General features: G+C 43.0%; 1 protein-coding gene across 4 annotated transcripts in view; it reads right to left on the reverse strand.

Annotated features, from left to right (window-relative positions):
- The window catches only part of LOC125764903 (homeobox protein prospero), a 159886-nt gene that overhangs the window by 102975 nt on the left and 41236 nt on the right, over positions 1-15675 (reverse strand). The window contains exon 1 of one of the 4 annotated variants that reach the window (XM_049429599.1): positions 3216-5019. The exons of 2 other annotated variants lie outside the window; for them this stretch is intronic. The gene's annotated coding sequence lies outside the window, so the exon portion shown is untranslated. Of the gene's footprint in view, positions 1-640; positions 1637-3215; positions 5020-15675 lie in introns of those variants that run through there. One more of the 4 variants, XM_049429593.1, reaches the window with a different exon arrangement.

Consider the following 15675-nt stretch of genomic DNA (forward strand, 5'->3'; position numbering starts at 1 on the left):
ATTCTTCGAATTGTCTTCTCCTTCGACAACTTTTTTCTCTCGTTTGCTTTTTTTTTGGTTAATACAATCCCTTTTCAACTTCTACAATATTTTTATCCCTTTCACGCCGCGTCTTCGGCTCTTTTTACTACTCTTTTAACATCTTTTGTACATTTTTATTCCACACATTTTATGAATTTTTGTTGTTTTTTTCTTAGTCTGTTTTGAACATCTTATAGGACTTTTAACTTGGTGCGAATGAGATATATTAAGCAATTGGTATTATTAAACACGTTATCCATTAAGGAACTTCACACATCCGCTGGTCTACAGAAAGAACTTGCACGATAGCCATAAACTATTTTTTCGTAATTTTGTTTATCACAGGCACATGTCTTGTGGGTTCGAACCGGTACACCACTGAACAATATTAAAACAAAATTCTAAAAAAAGCTAATCCACAACACACTGGTACTATACGTATGTTAAATTTTCGTTTTTCATATTTTTATATCCTTTTCTTATTTCCGCTTCATTTTCCGGTTTTTTTTTCTCAAATTCAATTTGTTGTTATTGTTTTTGTTTTTCTTTATCCCTTTTTTTATCCGGATTTGTTTGCGAAATCTATTTGTTAGTTTTGTTTTGTTATTTTTGTTCGAACCGCGCGCAACCGAAGATGTTTTTAATTTTGCAGCAATCTCGTCCGACTTTTGGCTCACGACTGACGACGACGACTTGAGAACCTGGGGAGCGCCAGCGTTCCTTCCTTTTTTTTACACGCAGTAGTGGTTGGGTGGCGGGTGGGCCGGCGGTTTTTCCGGCGTGGATTTTCCAGACTCGTGTTCTGCCGTGGAAATGACTGGTATTAGAAAGGAAAAAACGACCGAACGCATCTGTATTTGGGCAATTCCGGTCGTCCCAGGTCGTCCCTTTCGTACCAATGCGGATACGCGCTGTGCCCTATGGTGATGGGAGCACACATTTCGGTCACCTTCCGTGTTGTCTGGTGGCGTAGATTTTTTGTCCTTTTTACTCCCATTTTCCTCGTCAGCATCGTCGGCGTTGCGCTGGTATTGGTGAGCACCCGCGAGTGTATGAAGTGGTGAGGAAAATCGACGATGTACATAACCTTCACCATTTGATCCTCACGCGGAAAAGGCACTCACGGAACGACGAACCCAACACTGGTAGCAGCATCTTCGGCTTTCACCGAACAGTGGGTGGAATGGGGTGGACCGTTCGGACGAGAAGACACAAATATGCGGTTAAACACACGCACACATCTTCTCAAATCTTTCCCACTTCTGTCTCCCGTGTCCCTCCACACTCAAGTTAGCCGGCACAGCACGAGGGAAGGCCGCAGGGACCTAAGCTGCTCATGCGCGCACGAATGGTGCACGGCACATCCACAATCTCTAATGTACACCAACACACACCGCACACCGAGTGCCTGTGTGAAATCCCTTCCAAACCGATCGGCTACTAACTCGGAAGGGCAGGCAATGGACGGTTTTCCCTCTCCCTAATCTACCCCCGCCAGTGCGACTAGCTGGCTGGCCGGTCTGTGCCGTGGAAGGGAGAGCAAACTGGACCACGCACCCCTTATTTTCGTCACACAAACAGCACGCACACCACAACACGCGGGTTCCTATATACAAGCGCGCTGGTACCAGCCTAGTGACGACTTTCTCTTTCTCTTGCACGGGCAATCGGGGTTTTGCTACTTTCACCACTTCCTTGGACTTGGATTCCTTAGTGCTGCTCGATATAGTGCGTACAAGTTAGAATCACTAAAACTTTCTATTTTCTGCGCAGCCTCGGCCGCTCGCGGACACTCGCCTCCCGTCATCTTGTCCAGGCACTTTGCCGAAGGGTTCCGGGTTGCACGGTGACTAAACATTTCTCTGTCACTCCAAAGCACTGTTTCGCTGTTAGCATTAGCTTCCTCTCTCTATGTATTAGCAATTATCACCCATTCCATACGCTTCTCCATGTTCGGAAAGAAGCGGTGCGAGTTCGGCTTTCCAAAAGGGGCACATGTCCCGAACGGAACTGCTTCAGAATGAACTATTCGGGAGCCTTTTATTTTGCATTCTGGCACCAATTCTTTTGGCACACTGCTTTGCAACGAATTTTTGAAGTTCTCCAATCACCTTCAACCTATATTTTGTGGCAATTTGAAGGACATATGCGTGCAAAGCCTTGCCGTTTAAGAAAGACTTACAATCCAAATTGGATGGAGCAATAAACTGTAGGCTTTTTAACACTACTGAATAAAGCCATTTTTTCGGAAAGGAAAGCTCAAGTATTCAATTGCATTAGCTAAACAGCAGTATGTTAACTCATAGTAGCGCTAAACAGTGGCCGTTAGAATTCGAAAATTTGAAAATATCTAAATGCATATGGTTGAATTTATTTAATTTTATTGCGTAGAATTTGATTTAATTTCCAGCATCTAATTTTTTTTTAAATCTAAAAATTTTAGTAATTGTTTGCATTAGTACACAATTTTTCACCGTTTTTTTTGAAGAAAATGTCTTCCAACCAGAGTAAATTTATATGTAGTGTATTGTAACTTTCAATAGTATAACGTATTGAAGAGTTCAATAGTAGCACATGAAGAAGAAGTATAAAGTTCTTCTTCATAGTTGAGTCCTGTAAAGGATTATTATTTCCCATTTATTGCTTTTTAAATGACGCAGCCTTTTGATTCTTTCAATAAAATTCAAGTTTCAAAGAAATGATACAAGATTACAAATATAATATTGAAATATTATTTTGTTTAGGAACTCCTCTCAACAACTTCAGCTACTCAGAAGTCTAGCGTGTTTTTAAACAAGCATGATCAATTAGATACTACACGAAATATATAAAAGGTGCAGGTTTGAGATCAATTACTTGAATTTGAGAGCTTCATAAAATATGTTTCGAAGACGATTGGAACATTTGTTAAGTATGAACAACAGTGTGAAGATACTTAAGATTAGTACCTTTTGCATTTTGTTATAAAGCAGGTTAAGTGAGCAGATTAGTAATTAAAACGTTGAAGCTCAATATAAATTTGTATTTCCAACAAGACACCATTTAATAAGCATTGATGAATTTAATAAACCACCAGGCGCCTCCATCAGTTGACATGATCGTAAATATAAGGTTAAATAAATTCCTCAAAGATCACAGATTATTAATTCGTCAAATAATGTACAAATTTAGCGATAAAAAAACAAGATGCTTACCTAAGCAAAAGGTTATATGTTTACTCCTTTGACTGGAACATTTGAGTCACGCGGTTGCAGCCAGAGAAGGTACAATAAGTGGCACAACAAAACGGTACAGAAATCAGGCACATACACCGAACGAAAACCAACCAAAAACGAAGACGATGAAACCAAACAAAACGCTCACACTTCACTAACTCCACCCGGCACGTTGGTCAGTGATTTGATTGCAATTTCTTCAAAGCTTTTCTTTTCGTTGTTTTGCGTTACACGGATGGATCGCCGCGCCGTTCGATCGTGGCGCTCTAGGGAAATATGCGCTCACTTTGCACTAGCTGTCTTATTTCAGCCCAACCCCTAAGAACTCCGTCAATGGTGGCCGGTTTCGTTGTATTATATGCGCCCACGGAAGTACGGATATTCAGATGTTCACCCGAAAGAAACTTATCCAACTTAGCGTGGTGGCGGGTGGCATAGTAAATCACTGAACAAAATCATGCCTATTGATGATCACTGTACGATGAAGGCATCTTTTCCAAACGTGGGAAAACAAATCCACAACGGCTCATTGCTGGGAATGTTGCCAAGATGCGGGATGAGTACTTTAGTTGAAGATTATTCCATCAGCGAAGCTAGTCCCCAGAGCTTGTCGCATGGGAGCTAGTAATTTCGCAACACTCAATGTCACAATCATTGCGATGGTATGCTTTAAGCGGATGAAGCTACCAAACCTCTACAGAAAGGCCGTAACGAAGGCATTGCATGATCTCAAAAGCCTTCCCAACCGGCCAAAGGATGTGCGTTGGCTTCGATCACGAGACGTTGCGTACACCTGGAAACACTGTCGAGATGTAATTTCTTCATCTTCAAAGTATTCAGCACAGTACAACACACACAAACACACATTCAACCAAGAAGGTAAGAAACTGAGAAGCTTGCTAATTCCCAAAAGAAAACAGAAAGCACAAGAAACTGACGTTCGATTTCTTGAAGGTGCTTGGTGACCACTTGCGCTCCTCACAGGATGTTTCGTGATGAGCAAACACCGACCTAGCACCGACACAAAGAACGTCCACACTTGGGAGGAGTTTTGGTTGGTTTTTTTTCTTTTCCGTATCAACGACTAACGACTCGTCTGCGATCTGCACACTCAGCAATTTGGGTTGTAATTTGGGAGTTTTTGCTTTAGAATTCCGCTACTTCCGAAACACAGGTTCCACACACATACACACACATACGCACATGGAGCGAGATTAGAATTTTGGTTTGCGATTTGTAACGCATTTTTCGATTGCAAAACTTTGCTTTTTGATTTTTCGCCACCGCTGGAGTTATGTTTGCCGAAATGGTGTTACATCGAACAGGAGCTTCAAATTTAGCAACTTTTGCACTAGAGCGTTTCGAACGGTCCAAACTTGAGCAGCAGAACTGGTTGCGGGTTGGTTTTGTTTTTTTGTTTTTGGTTGCTACAGTTTTGTATGGCCCGAATCCTTTCCAGAGACATATAGATATATCGTTTACTTTACCAGTTTTGCATTTAAAGATGATTAAAAGTTTTGCTGATTGATTTACTTATAATGGAAAAAATAAGAAATTTGACGCCGGTATTTTGGCATCGCGCGACGAACGGCGATAACACGCGTATTAACAACGACGCTAGAACAGCGTGACTGAGGCGTCATTATGCGCTGGAAAAAGAAACACTGACCGCTGGGGTAATTACATACACACGTACATGGTCCACGTACGGGCAAACGACCACATGTACACACACACATACGGACGGCTGCAGCATCAGCACCCGGGGACAGCAAATCGAATCGAAAAACCGGGTCCAAATGGCCAAGTGCGAGAATGAGAAAAAAATAATCAAACAAAACAAAAAAAAAAAACACTGACATAAAACCGGGGGGGTATGATATAGAACCGAACCGAACGTCCATCTCGTCCCCGGGTTTGCGATGGCCGTACCGAAACGGGCACGACATTGGTGGCGAGCGAAAGCGAGCAATAAGCGAAAACACGGGTGTTTTTTTGGTGGGATGCAATGTGGAGGGGGGAGGGGTAGGAGACGGTGGAAAAAAAAACAAAACAGAAACAACAAAAAAAACCCATCCCGAACCATACAACACACACCTTACCAGTGCATCCTTCCACCCCAAGTAGTGTCCAGCAATACACTCGAGCGGGCGTAGATTCGCGCGCCGTGTGCGCGAAAAAAAGGGACAAGAAAAAACCATCGGGAAAAGTGGAAAAAATGGACACCCTCCCACCCCATCTCCCTCCCGATTTATGTCCACTTTCGACTGGGTCCCGGCAGTTGCAATAGGAAAAACGGAAGAAAAAACCAAACCCCTGTGTGCCGCGTGAAAGTGAACGGGGGAAAAAAAGGGAAAAAAGCGCCAGAAATAAACGGGGACGACAGAAGGTAAGTGAAAAATGTTGCATCCGCGAGGACACACATATTGGAACGGGCACAACACCAGTGCCAGTATCGAACTGGAAATATACCTCGGCTCAACAGCGGCACCCATACAGCGGTATTCGCTCACGCATGTATACACGGGCACGCATACGGTCGCGTGCTCTACAGCGCCAGAGCAGGATTCAAATTCCTGCACCGTCCACGTTGCTCTCTCTCTGTGTGTGTATGTGTGCCTCGGTGGGTGGGTTTTGGGTGAGCGGCTTTCCAATTTTTTTTCGGTGCTTTCCAGTTCCAGTCGAGCATATTTTTTGTTGTTGTGTGTTTTCTCTCCTGTTTCGGGTATGTATGCCGATATGTGCCCGTACGCTCGGCACACTAGTGCCCCATGCTCTAATACCCAGCTGGTCATCCATTTCTGGCGTTGATGTCGAAAGCAAATAATCAAACTCACAAAAAAAACCCACAATCCCCCCTTCGCGGTCCCGCGGGGGGAGGTCACGATACAACGAAGGTAGGACGAGGGAGTCCGAAAAAAATGCACCCCCTCTCCAAACCACCCCTTTCAACCTTGTCTATTCTATATGTGCATTCTGGGCACATCAATCGGTGGCGAGTACCTATGCGGCCACAGCATCGAAAACCGAAATTCGAACGTTTGACGAAACGGCAAAAAAAAGCCGAAAGCATTATTGTACGATTGTATTGCCCACTGTAAAGTGAGCGCCTGTTTTTTTGGGGTATGTGTTTGTGTGTGTATGTGCATCGGAAAGGGGTAGAATGGGGGTTGATTGCGTATGCCCGGTGGAAAATCAGAAAAAGCGCGCGCGAATTCCACCCGTTCCACCCACAACTGCCACTAGAAAATGCGGAGTGGGGTGGGCGTTGGAGGTCTTTCTCCTACAATTTTGTGTGTGTGTGTGGTGCTTTTGTTGGGTCACTTTTTTTTTGGTTGCATGTTTTAGCTTGGCCCGTAATTCTATTTTCCACCCATTTTTCCCCCACATACACACTAAAAGCAAAGGTCCCAACAGCACAAGGTAAGGCTTAACTCATCATGTGCATAGAGCTTTCCGAGTGCAACCACTACGAACACTGCTGTATGTATGTACCGGTGCAGTCCTATCTCAACAGCTGCCTGTGTCTGTCTGTGTGTGTGTAGGTGTACCCTGTAGATGCACATATAAATTTCACACAACAATATATGATGGGAAAGAGAAGAGCAACAAAAAAAACACAACACTCGATTTTCCGATTTCCCGATATTGCGCGAGTGATCGACGAGCGTGAATAGGATGGGGAGTGTGGCGACCAATACGCGCGCACAAGAAGCGCATTTTTGTATTAGGCATCGACGATCGTCACGAGTTTCCTACCCTGCCACGTGCGATGCAACGGAAAATGCATCGCCAAACGATACGTTGCAGCAAAGAATATACATCTCGAGCAATTTATAGTATCATTTTGGCTTTAAGGTTGAGCAAAAATGATCTTAATAAAAATAATTAAAAGTGGGGAAAAGTTTGAGGAACATTTTCCAAAAAGGTTTTTTTTTCAGGAATAAAAAACTGTCATCCTTTGATAGGGGTTTAATTGGAGCATCGGTTGCTATATGGAATTTCGTCCCAACCCAAAACGATCGGACGTACGCATGCACCGATGGCATCCGATGTAGGTGTATCGTTGCACCAGTTAGTTTGGCTTTTCTATGTACTTTATTCTACGCAACAACAACAAAAAATCCCCGAAAAAAACTGCATTTCAATTCTATGCAATTTACGGGAAATGGGTGGAAAAAAGGGGGTAGGGTAGTGATAAACCAGAGCCTCCAAAACAAGAAATTACTAGAATACGGGAAAAAATGGGAAAAAGTCCCACACACACACATACTGCTGTAAAGAACGTTACCCGGATGGGTGAAAGTGGTAGACAGAACAGAGGGTATGCGAATGCAGTTTTTCCTCTTAGTCGACCAAACTTTTCCATCCGCCTGTACTTCAGCAGTTGCACCAGAGTAACCACCACCTGGCACTCGTTCCTGCCTGTTTGCTGCCTGCCCGGGAGCGAGAATGCACAAGGAACGTAATAAAAAAAAACTGGGAAAAATTGCATTTTTCTGTTTACTTTACCACTCGCCTTTGTTCACCCTTCGGCCCCAAAAACCCCTTCGAGCGGGACCAGGGCGGGCGGGCGGTGGGAAGGGGAGACCGTTTCGTGTGTCTTTGAACGTCCACGCCCGCGTCATCATTACCGACGATATCTATCAATCGGTGTACTTGTGCTGCAATGCATTTCGGCTAAATAAAAAAACCCTCCATTTGCAAAAGGCGGCTTACTCGGTTGAGAAAGTAAAGCATGGTCGTAGAACCGTGGGGAGAACCGGGGGGAGATGTAGAGTTGGTGAGCCGCGAATGTATAAGCGGAAAACTTCTTCTATTGCAGCCGCAGTCGTAAAAACCTTTGCCCGGTGGAAGGCCGACTTGTGGGATGGATGTGGCAACGGTCGCGCGCATCAATGTCTGCGTTTTGCTGCTGGCTTACGTGCTGGCACGATGCTGCTGCTTGCATGTAACCGAGCTCGCCTCCTCCTGCATTCCCTCTCCTACCAAACTCCCGATGCAAACGAGTGCAACGTCGAGTGGGCATCGGGTCTGCAACAGCAACAACAACAAAAAAAAATTGCCTCGCGGCAGGATCGCGCAGGACTTTGTTGTTCCCGTTAGTTTGGATTTTCCCGTTTCAAGCGCGATTTCCTCGCTCTGTGTGTGTGTGTTTTATTAATACTTTTTTTTCGTCGTTTTTCACCAAACCCATCACTTATGGCCCTGGTTCAACCTTTACTGTACCTCTACTCGATACAGGCACAGAGTGTGGTGAGGTCGCGCCCGCGTCCTGCTACAAGATGAATTCGGGATCGAGGAGTACGATCCATGGCAAATCTGTGATGCAGCAAAGCGAGGGAACAAACAAAAAACAACAAAATGCAACACACAAAACTCTATCGGATGCAGTGCCGTAATGTAACGAAGTGCTTCGGACCGGGAAGCCTCTCAAAACGGGGCGGGCGGGGAGATTTTTCGATTTTTTTTTTTGCAATGAAATTCACGACTTGGTAAAATAAAAATCACATTCCATCCTTCTGAAATATGGTCGATTTTTTCCCTATAAGTTTTTGCTTTCATTGAAGTGCACTTGAGGCAAAGCAAAGATAATGAAGGATTACCTGGCAGTGGTCGAAGAACCGTCGACGTACGATGCACCGAACGATGCAACTTAAAGCGAAAGGCACTGTTGGGCCGGGTCGCACTTCGTCCCAAAAGCGAAAGGATCAATTAAAGGAGATCACAAAGGACCACCGCCGAACGGTCTTGGGCATTCACCAAGGGCCAAGACCAAATTATCTTACATGAATTATTAAAAACCCGATGCTTCAATAACTAAATGAATAACTTTCGGCGAAGCAAATTGGATGCTCCGGTAGGCTCCAACAGAAACCACCGAACTAAGAAGCTAAGATATTTCCTTTCCATCATCTCTTTTGAATTTCGTTTCGGCGCTTTCGTTCGTTCGTTATTCAATCGTCAGCACAGAGGGTTCTTCCGGGTTTTGCGAGCTGTGAAAGGATTTCCTTTCAAATAAAAAAATAACCGGTTACCAGTACGAAAGGGAACACGGGAAAAAATGGGAACCGATAGTCGCCTTAGCAGTTGCTGCAGCAATAAGGACGTTTACCATGCCAAACGATTCGGGGTTCAATCCAGTGATCCATTTGGTCAGTTCTTTCAGAATCACTCCGGCATGGAATTGCACGAACGATGATCTTTTTTGGGAAAATACACATTTGCTATGTTCCAAATGCTAGTATGTGGATCATATACAAAGCAAGGATGTAGGCTTGTTTTGCTGTTCAAGGTATCGATCAGATCACGGATGTCAAACATGTGACTAATTGTTATTGAGCATTGTAATAAACTCATTCATGGTTATTGGAAGTTTTGCTATTCTTACTACAGCTCAAGCGACATTAAATGATAAATTCTTGGGGGAATGGATTGAAAAATAATTTTCATTTCCAAATTGAATTGGAACATCTTATATTAAAAACAAACTTAATTTTAGAAATTACACTGGAAGATGTTCGTATTGATTTTACAGTAACCAAATATATTAATGTTATGCATGTTCAATACATGTGAGTAATAAAAGTTGAATTCCTAAAAAAGACAATCCAACATTTAAAACCTTTCTCATGGTTTCAATCAATAAAATTTCGAATGGGATGAATCAATAAAATTTTGATTGCTTTTAGTTGAATAATTTTATGCACAAGAATTGATTAGTGTTGGATGAATCGAATTCTAATTCACGAATCAGAGTGAATCTTCAAACCAAAATGAATCACTCTGAATCTATTTTATGAATATTCATTTACTCTTTTATTCGTAAATGATTTTTCGTCGTAAATGATTCGTCGTATGTTTAGTAAACCTGTTTTGCAGAAGTTTAACTCCGAACTATGATCAAAAGATCAGAGTTCAGATCTTCAAAAATTCACGATTTTTTTAAAGATTTCAAAATCTTCAAAAATCCTTGGTACTTAAAAGCTTCAGCTTTTAAGAGTCTATTCATATTTCAAATGATTTGTAATGAGCAAAAACTAACGATTCGTGTACGTGGTAAGAATGGGTCTAGTAAACTAAAAATGGCAGACAGGACATTGGATGTCGTTACACCAAGAAGAGAGAGATTATCAATTCTTCTTCTTAATGGGCTTTATATATTCGGCTACAAACGAATAAAAGTAGTGCAAAAAATAACTTACAGTTACCTAATAAGTATCAACGAAACAAACAACAAAGAAACGTTACATGAAGTTGCATGCTTCCATTTCTAGGTCAACCAGAACGCATGCAGCGCTTAAGTGGAAAGAAGCCGATTCAAAAAAAAACGAAAACTATTTCCACGATAAAGTGGAAGTAAGCATAAGTGAATAAATATAATCAATGATTTCACTTTAAGAACCACAACCTGTGCGGATCGATTATTGATTGAACGTTTACAATGAGCAATTATGTAAGGCCGATTAACAGTGCCGATACCTGGACGGTTCCCTTCCGTTCCCGGTGCGCTATCAACCGCTATTCGGTGAAAGGGGAAACAGTGCATCAGTAGTCGAGCTCGATAAATTTCGTACCCTGTTTATAATTTTTTGGAAGTTTATTTTTTAACAATCCCGAAAAAACACATGATACGTCATTCCGACCCTTCCGAAACCGCCCGAAACGTTGTCCTGAAATGGTTGCGTGTGTGTGTGTGTGTGGTGGCCTTGGGACTCGACGGTCGGGTCCGGTACTTGCGACTGTGTACGGATTTTCCTGTTGTCAGATGCGCCACACCGCGCCACCGGTGGGGGAGACGGGAGTACAAATTTTTGGGAAGCGGCCCGTTTCGTTTTCGGTTTGGTTTTGTTTTGATTCCCGGCCCGGGTTTTTCGGGTTTGGTCCCGCCGGGTAGGCAACGTGCTGCATGTGCATTGAATTCATTCATTTCGTTTTCGGCAACTCTGGGTTGTGTGTTAGTAAACGAGAGCTTATCATTAACCTATAATCATTCGCCTGACTACGCGAAACCCGATGCCGGGGCCCCGATGGTGGTTAATGTTGAGTTGTTCCATTTTTTTAAAGTTTTTTTTTGTTTTGTTCGTCCCATTTCCCACCACTTTTGTTTGTCATCAATGTTGTTTTTACGTTGGTTTTCGCATTTTTCGGATGTAGTTGTTTTTTTTTTTAGTTTGCCGAACGATTGCTTCCGCTGTTGCCGTTGGGCCGAAGCTGGGGAAGGTGGAGCGCGGGAGATGATTATGTTTTTTCGACAACCTCAACGTCGTGCCGTCTCGTCACCGTGCGAAATTGCGACGAGGGCAAGCGAAGGGTGGCGGAATCATGTGAAACCCGCTGGGAAAATTGGGCAATGATTCAATTATTAACTGCTTTTTCGCACATCGACACCACGGCCAGCCTCTGTGTACCTTTCTCTCCTCCCCCCCACACTGAAGCCACCCGGAAAAACATATGTTTTCTCAACCCCGGGACAGACCCGGTACGGTTTGCTACCGTTGTACTCGTGCAAGTGAATCGTAACGAGAACGCTAGAGTGAGACATTTGTTTGCACACTGACTGGTGGAAGAGCTTTTTGGGAAAGGAACGCAACCCACAAGCGGAAAAGGGTTGCCGCCCGGCAGAGAGCGAAAGAGGGGAAGAAGTACCGGTACCACCAGATCAGATCAGAAACCGGGCCATGTGCATATTTTTGGCAACTTTTAATTTTCACGGTCACAACCATTCTGGAGGTCGTTGATGTGTCTCGTGCACAGTTTTTTTTTTGGTTGTATATTCTGCATGGCGCTATGATTTTTTTTTCAATTTCCCTTATTTTGACTGTTTACCGAGTGGAAAAACCAGGGAACATAATTGGGACAATCCAACATATCCGTAATGTGTTGAATGAGTTGAACGGGGGTTTACTACTGCCGGCGTGCACATCCATCCACTCGTCGACAACTGGCCGGAACGGAAACGCGATGGAAAGTTGATGAGCGGTGAGGGAGAGTTTGTGTGTTTGTGCGCCCAGATTACGTCACTGTTAAGGTCACACCGAGGTATGGTATATCCGACTTTTCGTTAATGAAACCATGCTGTAGGTGTTGGTGCATTTTGTAAAAAAAAACGAAAAAAATGGCAGCAAAAGGTAGGATTGGATGCGCACGGTGCTCTGTAGGACGAAGCGTACCAACAAATTGACAGCGTACATGTGGAGCATGGCCAGCATGGAAAAGAGTAGTAGTAGTACAAAACCAAAGAACAAAAACTAAATTAAAAAAATCACACACACACACACACAGTGGTGATGAGTGGCGGGAAAAAGAGTCTGTGTATGTGCCGTTGTCTGCTTTTCGTAATGTGGATTGTAAATCAGCTTTTGACCGAACAATCAACAGGTCTAATGCTAACACATGCCGACAGAATGGGTTAAATTGCATTTAAAGCACATTGTAATGATCATTGAAGCAATATTGAACTGTGCATTGTGCATGCAATTGTGCATCGTAACAATGTTGGCAAAGTGTGTCATTTTCACCACACGTGAGTAATTGATTTGAACAACTGAGTTCAATACAGTATGTGATATAGGGGAAGTAAATTATACAGGAAATAATCCTGCAAAATATGGGTAGCCATAATTGATTTTCTACTGCATAATAGAAGAGATATTGGTTTACAATATACCTAAGGATAAATAAATACAAAAACACTCGAATTAGTTGCCTCTCAGAAGGATTTGAATTTCTCCTTTTTTATAATAGTCAGCCAGGACCTATTATATTGAAAAGGTGAGTAGTTTTGGAATGCTAAATTTTATATATCAACAAAACATATTGATGCCCCGAAATGTGTTTTGTTGTGAGGCATTAAGCTGTTTTTCAATATCCTACAAAAATACGTCTACAGCTCATCATTTCAGTGCACCCAATCAAAAGATATCATGAGACATCTGGACGCACAGTATCATGAGTACCTTATGCTCTGAAAGTGAATACTAGTGTTTAGCGTAATGACTCGGAAGTTGTTCATTATAAGCTATTAGCTCACCTCTTTGATCCATCAGGATCTCTGGACTATAGAATTGGGCGAAAAATGGATCAAGCGCTAATAACTTGCGAAACTGGACGATATGTTGCATTAATATGAAAAACATAATTAAAGAAAATACATGTCACGGATATTCCTCTGCAAGAGATTTCTGCAAGACTTTCAGTACATCCAAAAGACTCAGTATAGTCGAGACTTTAAACAAATTTGGACGAGTGACTGAATGTTGCGTAAGTGAGTTGCAGACTAAAAATATAAGAGTCTAAAAATGTTTTAAACAAAAACATTTTGTTGATACGCCTTAGAAAAATTAGTAATTCCTTATTTACATCATCTAAAAGTAATAATAGTATCCAAAGCATTGTTATATATTTTAGTAGACACAACACTCCTCATGTTACTGCACTTTTGACCCTTCATCACACATTCTCTTCAGAGTTTTTGTGTTGTTGAGTGTGTTAGAATATCATTTACATAATTTAGTCATTTCCTTGCTACTCCTAATAAACAGCTTAAGATCAAATCGATGGTACACATACGGTCACCAGTGCACACGTAACTGTCACACGTTCACCGTGTACCTTCAAAGACAACGCTTTAAACGACTAAGCGTAACAAAATCATCGAAGAATGTCCCGTGTGTTCACAGTGTTGCAAACACGGCATAATCCACTCTTCTGACCCAGGAGACTTGTCTAAACAGCCAAAGGTGCGGTCGTCGTCGTCGTCGACGTACTTTCGGGCCGTAATCTTTTTAATTTACTTTTCAAAGACGTGGAAACGGTTCATTTGACTGTTGTGCTGAATGCGAAAAGTCGCGCTCACCTCATGGAGTTGTAAGTTCTGGTGAATCCAGGGAGCGGTAGATAATTAGAAGAGATATGCTAATAAGCCGTCCGTGTATGTATTTGACCGTATGCGGGTATGTACGGCTGCAAAAAGTCGAAAAGTGAGAGTTTGTTGTGGACTTTGGTGAATGACTGTAGACAATTTTGCCTTTCCATTTCGGCTTAGGTGCAGGTTAGTGTTTCCGTGCGAGACGATAGACCAACTGAAGAAGGTTTTAAAAAATCACTCATTAACAGCGTTCATCTCGTGAGGCGCGGGGGCTGGTGCGGCGGTGGTCGTAAAGAAATAAAAAAGAAATGAATAGATTACGGACGCAGCTCAACCCGGCCATCATTGTCGGTGCCAATGGGACGGAAAATGTCGACAGGACAATCGTACAGTCAAACCGACCGAGTCAAACCTGATGATTGTCTTATTCTTTGCTGGAAATCCTTTTGTCAGTCCGCTCCCGCTGGCAGGCTTGGGTCAGGGATTGCGTCCGGCGGGGGACCATTATTCTTTTGCTAGAGGTTTTGACCAGAGGCTATCTCGAACGGAAATTATTTGAAATTTATTGACTCGACCCTGCAGGAAACCAGATGCTTTCCGTTAGATCCACGGGGGATGCCTGCTAATTCCTGTACCGTCGCGTAACCGGCGTCTCCCACTCGTGGTCATTGTATTCACAAAACTGGCTCTCGTAGCTGTTGATTTCTTGCCATTCTTTCCTAGCAGTAGACTTCCAGTTACGTAAGCAACATCGTACGCACGGATACGCGCACACGCACGAAGAACATACGCCGGGCGGAAATGTACGGGTGATAGGAGCTCACGCTTACGGGCACTATCTTAATGCTGATTTGATCCGTTTTAATTACCTTTTTCCCTGACAACGTATATCAACCCTTCCCTTTTGTATCCCCAATCGCTACCGTAACTGAAAAGCATCATCGGTGCTAGGAGTATATACAGACACCCTTTATCCACCCTTGTCCACTGGCTTCCTGCCCATCCCATTCCACATATGGGAGTCGTTGGCGCGATTCCACACTTTGGTAAGTTCAGCTTCCTTCGGCGTCGTTTGGTCGAAGCGTATCACCTTTTTGACCGGATAGCGGTCGAAGGTTGACTACCGGAGGCAGACCCACGGAGAGAGAGAGCGTGAGCCCGTAAGGCTACTTTTCTCGTTTTACTTTCACTGTAAGGACTCTTATCTTTATTGCTGTGATTGTTACCCGGTGCGTGTGTTTTTGACACCAATCGATAGGCTTGAAGAAGTAGTGTTTAAAGAAAACTGTCAATTTAGCGTCCACACACAACCTTCCTGTGCTTTATCTAGATGCTAGAGGTATTCGGGAAAGGTGGTGAACGAAAGTTTGTTGCAGATATTGTTCACTATTCTTACTCCTTGCCTTCCTGCGTACGTTTGTATGCCTAGCAAAACGAAATATGTAGTGATTTTCGATTAACAACGTCTGCTTTTGTGTCGACAAACACATGTATGTAAATGCCTACCGAAACTGTGAACATTGTTTAATTTAATATTGAAAGAAAGATGTCACCAAAATGGGAACGCTT

This window comes from Anopheles funestus, chromosome 2RL (assembly GCF_943734845.2).
Source record: "Anopheles funestus chromosome 2RL, idAnoFuneDA-416_04, whole genome shotgun sequence".
NCBI lineage: Eukaryota > Metazoa > Arthropoda > Insecta > Diptera > Culicidae > Anopheles > Anopheles funestus.